General features: G+C 42.3%; 2 long non-coding RNA genes across 2 annotated transcripts; one reads left to right on the top strand and one right to left on the bottom strand.

Annotated features, from left to right (window-relative positions):
* Nucleotides 1-63: 63 nt before the first annotated feature.
* LOC136328909 (uncharacterized) lies at nucleotides 64-1,277 on the bottom strand. The gene is made up of 2 exons (XR_010730108.1): nucleotides 1,150-1,277; nucleotides 64-354 (listed from the first exon to the last, which is right to left on the bottom strand). It is a non-coding gene; the product is annotated as an uncharacterized lncRNA (long non-coding RNA).
* LOC136328908 (uncharacterized) lies at nucleotides 1,268-5,936 on the top strand. Its single transcript, XR_010730107.1, has 2 exons — nucleotides 1,268-1,470; nucleotides 5,670-5,936. It is a non-coding gene; the product is annotated as an uncharacterized lncRNA (long non-coding RNA).
* The last annotated feature ends 1,942 nt before the right edge of the window (nucleotides 5,937-7,878 follow it).

The following is a 7,878-nucleotide window of genomic DNA, read 5'->3' as shown; positions in this document are numbered from 1 at the left end:
TAGGAACTAACATAAAGTCAGTTAAAAATCTGTTAGACTGAAGAGAAGACTGGCAACCGAAAGGTTTAGAGAATCAGGTTTTATTAGAAAGAAAACCTGCCAGGCTGTCTCGAAAATGAGAGCAGCCCGGCTACAGTTTTAGGCCACGTTTTAAGGCTTAGGTTAGGGAAGTAGGAAGGGTAGCGGGGCATTTGCTGATTGGCTGCCGCTATCACTGGGCGCAGGGGTGCTTTCCACTAATTACAGATGTTTGTACATTTGTACATTTTCAATCGTCAGCAGTTTCAACCGTCCATGACTTCTCGGAGTTGTGACATCGGATATTCCTTTGTGGTTGGTCACCTACCACAAGCCCTGAAACGAAACTCATGCCAGCAGTGTTAAAGAAATGAAACCTAAGAAAATCAAGGCAAAATATGAATAACATGGTGGCATTGCTCTTGGCCTATGCCATTTGATCAATATTTTCCAGTTCATCTTGTTCCTAAACTGTCATTGCTCCTTATGGTAATCTTTGACCATCTGCTGACTCTTTCCACAGTATTTCTCTTGGAGACTGCCTTGGCTCAGGTACTACCACATCTCTATTTCCAGTCCTGTCCACATCTGTGAATACTAATTAGACATCCCCATTTGAATAACTTGCAGCATCACAATGAGCATGTTTAAAAACTAAACCTACCTTGCTTCCCGAACCCGTCTTATTTTTTCTGACGCTACGACACACAAACCGCCTAATCATTCAAGCCTAAAACCTTTGTAGTAACCATTGGCTCATTATTATAGCAGCCAAGACTTAAAGAGTGCTTACTACAGTTGCTTCACGACTTAATATAGAGGAGTGAAGGGGGTTCCGGTAAACCTATCATGAGTTTAAAATACTGTACAACGAAAATGCATTTAATACTCCTAACCTACCAAACATCACAATTTAGCCTAGCCTCTCTATAAATGTGCTCAGAACACTTAACATTAGTCTATATTTGGGCACAATCATCTTAGACAATCAATCCACCCCAGCGACCGACCACAAACAAGTGCCCCTCGCCTGGTCTGCTGCTGGCACCACGAAGGCCTCAGCCAGGACCAGCCAAAACCAAATCGAGGAGAAAAGCCTTCGGGTGCCTAGAATTTAAGGTTCTCACTCACCTCGGCCTCCACGAGGTTTCTGGCCGCTGGAACCCGCCCACCGGACCCACCCCTTCCGGGTCGGCTCCAGGATCCTCTTCCACCCGACGTTCCCAGGGCCTCCGAGGCGGAAATGACGTAAAAACCAGACTCTGATTGGTGAGCGCCGCCCCGAACGGAAGTCGATGTTTCGCTGCTCAGAGCTCTTGCCCCTGATCGCGCCGGCTTCCTGGGACTTTGACTCGCTTTATCCCGGGGGCTGTCGGAGGATGCCGCTTCGCCGCTTTCTACGAGGAGCTTAACCGGGCCCGCCTGCCGCGTGGATGGGACCGCCGGAGCGCTGTGAGAGACTGACCGAAGGCCAGGAGGGATGGGGGCGGAGCGGGCCGGGGGCGCGGCGGGAGGCGCCCGGGACTCGGTCCCGGCGGGGTGTGCGGGCCGAGGGTCGGTTCTGTCGGGTCTCTGCGAGAATGAGTCTGCCGCGTCTTCCCCAGCTGGCGGTCGGGTTCCTGTCGCCCGAGGCGCTGTCGGGGACGGCGTATTCTGGGGAAGAGACAGAGAGGGTGGGCAGACCCGGCACAGCGGCCGTGGTGCTGGGGGTTGGAGGGACGGGCCCTGGGGTGCAGGTGAACTAGGGCGGCGAGAGCCCTGCCGGTTGTAGTCCCAGAGCGGAGTCTTTTGCCGCAGGATGGACCGGGCGTCCCACGAACCGAGAGCAGTTCGAGTCGGGTGAGTCGGCGCTGAGCCCAGGATGCCGAGTTGTGTGGATCCCCGCGGTCCCTGGAGTGACACTGGTCTGGCTCTGTGTTTCCGCCGCCTGGCCGCTTGAGTGGCAAGTGACCAGAGCTGACTCCTCCTTGCTCGGTAATTGAGACGGTGGTCTGTCACCAGGTGGAGATGAGCTTTTCTCTCTTGCAGTTCTGTCCGCTTTTATTCTTGGGCTGCAGAAATGAGCCCTGGTGTCTGTAACTTCGGGAAATTAAAGCTAATTTATAAGCTATACAAAAGAAATAAGCCTCAGCTTTCTGTTATTTAATAAGATATCTGCAGCCAGCCTAGAAATTAGACTTTTACCTAAAGCTACATTGACAAATGACCACTTGAAAGGACACCCCTGGAGAGCTTATGAATGTTCTATTGACTCTTTTCTTGGAACCTCCCCTAAGTATCCACCTTGAAAAAGCCCTTAGGATGGAGGATCCACTGTGCTCTTTCTCCCTGGAGCACGCCAGCAAAAGGTTAGCCTTTTTCTTGAGAGATTCAGGGTCAGATTTTCCCAGTGTGTGTATGCACTGTGGACTGGTTCCCCATCTACAGAGAGATAGCTCAGTACAGTAAGTACTGAGCAGACAGAGATGTAACTGCTAGTCTCTGAGCTGTTTGGGGCTATCCTGTTGTATACTAGGGCAGGTACTCTATCACCAGGGAACTACCCAGGGTGTGGTAGTTCCATACTCTGTGCTCTAAGGGTAGACTTAACAACAGTCACTTTGATGGCCAGTCACAGGGAGAATAGACTAAGCTCTGCTCAGGTCGGAGGACTCCACTCCACAGGGCTACCCTGCCATCTGGATGCTACCCAGGATATAGAGTGCTACCTGTGCTCTGGAGGAATTCTTACCAATGGTCACAGTGGTGGCTGTGCACTGCTTAGCTGGACTTACTCCACAAGAAGCCTGTCTCAAGCAAGGTGTCCCTGCTTGATGCCCTTCCTTAACTAGTGTTACTAGAGTTCCCCTTCAACCCATCGTATCTGTATAGGGGTGCCTAGTACCTCCATCACCTGGGACAGAAAAGTCTTCCTACAGCTCTTGTTTTTAGTGATTGGTTTAATGACCTGTTGCTGTCTTTCATATTCCTTGTGGCCCTGTTCCTTTAAGAGGCCTAGTAGGTAGAGGGCAGCTGCCTCTTAAAGGGAAGGGAGTATCCCTGTAAACCCATGAGAACTCTGAGGTTCTCATGGAAGTAAATAATAAAGTAGCCCCAGTATTTACACAAGCCTTAATAGCTTCCCTTTTATGGTCATTTCAATTTATCCTAAATGATTAGTAAAGAGAAAGGGGAAACACTAACTGATAGTCGTTGGAGCCACCCTGTGCTTGCTTCTGTTTCTTTTCTCTTTCTAAATCCTGTTCAGTTTTCTGTAATCCTTAAGATGACCTGGCTTTCTACATTAAAAACAGACTCCTCTATAGGAGTTTCCCAGGAGACCCTATTTAGTAATTCCCTTGGTTTGCTCCCAGAAACCATTAGGTATATTAATTGGAATAGGTCAGAATAGCCAGGATCACATATTTTACTAGTTAAATTAAATTTCTTTGTGAACTCATCAGGTTTCTAGAGAAAGTTGGGAAAATCTTTAGATTCCTTAATTCTGTTCTAGTCCAAGGAATGTATACAATAGCCAGTTCCCTTCTGCATGAAACCAATTTTTCTGGTTTTCTATTCTGAGTGCAATTTACCTGTGCTCCTTCTAGAAGCCTCTAATATCCAGTCAAGATAAGCTCCCCATTCATTCTGTTTATTTTTAGAGCCAGCTCTTTCTAATTTTGCATCAAAAATTGATTTAAGCATCAAAAGAGCTATATTTTGACCATCTTAAATTGATACCTCTTCTAGTTAAATCTTCCCATTTCTGCACATACAGGGTGTCCTTGGGTTATAGCAGTTTCAACATATGATATATCGGGTTTACTACACTCATTCCCATAAAAACAAAAAAAATTGAGACGCGAGTTTTTTTCCCTTATGCAGTTTGCATCGTACCTATGGACTACATGGGCTAACTATAATAGTTTGGTTACATGCTGCAGAAGAATACGCAGTAATGTGGATATGAGAGAGGGAGTTGCCACCCAGAGTATCTCTTACCTATGCCATTTTGGACTGTTAAAAGTGTAAGTGTTCTGTTTGTATTGCTTTGTTTGACTACTTTTTGGCTTTTATCATGGCTCCTAAACGAAAATCAGAGCCTTCAGATTGTAGTGCTTCGAAGAAGAGGAAAGCCATCACTATGAAGTGAAATTAGACATTGTAAAGAGATCAGAAAAAGGAAAATCAGCAGTGACCATCAGCCACATGCTGGGCCTTAACCTCTCCACTGCAGCAACAATTATGAAGGATAAAGACCGTATCCTAGAGCATGTAAAGGGATCAGCCCCTATGAAATCAACTGGGATTACTCAACAGTGGAATGGCATAATGATTGAGACAGAAAGATTGCTAGTTCTGTGGCTTAAGACCAGCACCAGCGGCATGTACCAGTTAGTCTACTGTTGATTCAGGACAAGGCTAAATGACTGTTTGAGGCAATAAAAAGTGAAAAGGGGGAAGGGAGTGAAGAGTTTGTGGCTAGTAGGGGTTGGTTCATGCATTTCAAAGCTCGTCCCAACTTGCATGACCTTGATGTGCAGGGTGAAGTTGCTAGCAGGGATGAGAAAGCAGCAAGCCTAAAATAAATACTCTCTAGCTTCACATGCCTTCCTGTCTCACTTAATTTAGATCTCTACTCAGATTATCACCTTTTCTCTCCTGATACTCATTTTCTCCTGTCATTCTGTTAGATACCTGCTTTCTTGTTTACTGTTTGTCACCTCTTCTCCAGGAGGTATAAGCTCTGTAAGTGTAGGGACTTGCTCTGTCCATTCACTAGTGTATCCCCAGTGTTTAGAACAATACCTGACACATAAAAGATGCTTATTTACAAAGATTTATTGAATGAATTTATCTACCATTTTATTGAAACAGTTCTCTGACTTATTGGCAAATTAAGTATCCTTTTCTTGTGGTAAATTTCCCATGACCTCTCTATAGTGTTGACACTGTGTGTCTTCCTATCACTAATCTCTTCTGATTTCTACGTTTCTGTACAGCTAACCTACTACCACATCAGTGTCTCATGTACCATTTAAATTGTCCTATAAATTGTCAAATCCTGTTCATACTTTCTTTGTATATTGCCTCTTGGATCCATGCTGTCTCCATCTCCTTCTCTACTTAGTTCAAAGCTTTATTATCTCTTGCTACTTGATTGAAGTAACCTCCCTGCTTCTCATTTTGTCTTAGTATATCCTCCATGTTATCATTAGACTGAACTCCTTAAGTTGTACATATTGCTTATCTTTATATCTTTTGCAGAACCTAGCACTTTCCCCCTTAATAGCACACACTCAGTGAGTGTTGAGTGACTAGTCCTATGTTTCTGGAAAGAAGAACTGGTGGCCCATGTGATTATTTTAATGTCTGCAATTCTCTGAAAAGAATTTGTGCTTAAATAATCCCTCTTTCTTCCTCTTTTAGAAAAGCGGGAAAAAAATAGAAAGGAAAATTTAGCAATTCTTTGAACACACAAAACCATGACATGCTTAGAAGAATATGTTTATAATAGAGATTCAAGACCCCTTAAAACATTGATTTTTATGTATTATTTAAGTAACACAGTGTACTTTTAGAGCATTTAACAGAGTTTTGTTGTTTGCTGTAATAGAAGTAGAGTAGTATCAGTGCTTCTCAGTTAAAACAGTTGTTTCTTTTCTCTTCAGCTAACGTCTCCAGTGAATATTGAATTGCTGAGGGATTTGGGAAAAGACAAGCGGAAGTTTCTGTCACATGGATCCCTTGGGTGCCCCTTCCCAGTTTGTGGACGTGGATACACTGCCAAGCTGGAGCGACTCCTGTGAAGATGAATTAAATGCTTCTGATTCTGCAGCTGAAACAGATACCATTAGATCACCTTTTCTTTATAACAAGAAGATCAATGGAAAAGTGATTCTTTGGTAATTCTTTGATTAAATTGCATTATGATATGATACTGCATCCTCAGAACTTCCTAATTTCTTTTTTATTTTCAGAATTCTAAACTTCTTTTGTAAGCCCTAATATTATTGAAATATTGCTTTTCATAGACATGCATGTCTATTGAGGTATAATTGACATATAATAAACTGCACATGTTTATACAATTTGGTAAATTTTAACATATGTATATACCCATGAACCTATCACCACAGTCAAGATAATGAATATATTTATCTCCACAAAAATTTTTCGTGTCCCTTTCCAGTCCCTCCCTCCTGTCTTTCCTTGCTTCTATATCCCCAAGCAACCATTGATTTTTTTGTGTCACTATAGATTAGTTTGCATTATATATAAAGGGAATCATGTATTCTTTTTTAGTCTGGCCTCTTATGTTCAGCGTAATTATTTGAAAGTTCATCTATGTTATTGAACATATTAGTAATTAATTTCTATAAAAAACTTTATTGAGATATAATACACCAATTTAAATTGTATGAGTCAGTGGTTTTTAGTAACCATCACCACAGTCAATTTTAGGAAATTTTCTTCAACCCGAAGTTCTCTGCAATCAATGCAATCTTTCTTAAATCTCAGCAGTTACCTTTAGTAAAACATGAACAGTTGATTCTAAAATTAGTATGCAAATGCAAGTGACCGAACCTAGCCAGCAAAATGAAATAATTAATAAAAGTTTGTAAAACAAAGAACAGGATCAGGCTCTGCCTGATTTTGAAGAACTATTATGAAGTTACGGTAATTAAAAGAGGCATATGACAGATAAATAGATCAATTAAACTATTGGGTCTAAAATACATTAACATTGATATGGAAAACTTGTTTAACAAACATGAAAAGCAAAGCATTATAAAAAGTACAATTTTTCAACAAGTGGTGAGCTGTAAACTTTTCAATAAATGACTATAGATATGACATTTACATGTATATGAAAATAAATGCAAAATATCAAATCCATACCTCACACTGTATACAAAAATTAACCCAAAATAGATTTTAGGCCTAAATGTAAATCTTAAAATTTTACAAGATTTTGAAGAAAACAGTAGAGAAATCTTTTTCTTTTTTAAGATTTTATTTATTGATTTTACAGAGAGGAGAGGTAGGGGAAGTAATAGCCTGACCTGACAGTGGTGCAGTGGATGGAGCATTGGCCTGGGACACAGGATCCAGGTTCAAAGCCCTGCCTGCCACCTTAAGCCCAGACTCATCTGGCTTGAGCAAGGAGTCACTGGTTGGGCTGGAGCCTCCCACCCCACCATCAAGGCAGATATGAGAAAGCAAACAATGAACTAAGATGTTGCAATGAAGAATTGATGCTTCTCATCTCCATCTCTCAAAAAATTTTTTAAGTTAAAAAAGTATCAACTCAGTTGTTTCACTTTAGTTATTGCTTGCTTGGTGTATGTGCCTTGATCAGACAAGGCCCTCAGAATTCTAGGTCAACACTTTATCTCAGGCCAGGCCATAGTAGAGAAATCTTCATAACCATAACCTTGAGCCAGACAGCGATTTCTTAGATGTGCCACAAACCTGGAATTAGTGAAAGAACAAACTGAAAAACTGGCCTTCATCAAAATCACAAACTTTTGCTCTTCACAACATCGGTAAGAAAATGAAAAGGGAAGCAACACTTGAGAAAACATTTCAGGACTTGTTTGTTGAACAGCAAAAGAACTTTCAAAACTTACTAAGATGGGCCCTGGCCGGGTGGGTCAGTTGATAGAGCGCCCTCTGGTGCACTGAGATCATGGGTTGGATCCCCTGGCTAGGGCACATACAAGAAGCAACCAAAATGAGTGCCCAATTGAGTGGAACAATGAGTTGATGTTTCTCTCTTACCCTCTCTCTCTCAAATCAATGGGGTAAAAAAACAACAACAAGTGACCCCATTTCCAAATAGGTAAAATGTGTGTAATGACACTTTGCAAAGGACAT

The sequence above is a fragment of the Saccopteryx bilineata genome, chromosome 3 (assembly GCF_036850765.1).
Source record: "Saccopteryx bilineata isolate mSacBil1 chromosome 3, mSacBil1_pri_phased_curated, whole genome shotgun sequence".
Taxonomy (NCBI): domain Eukaryota; kingdom Metazoa; phylum Chordata; class Mammalia; order Chiroptera; family Emballonuridae; genus Saccopteryx; species Saccopteryx bilineata.
The sequence above is the reverse complement of the archived record's forward strand: the minus strand, read 5'-3'. Positions and strand labels throughout refer to the sequence as shown.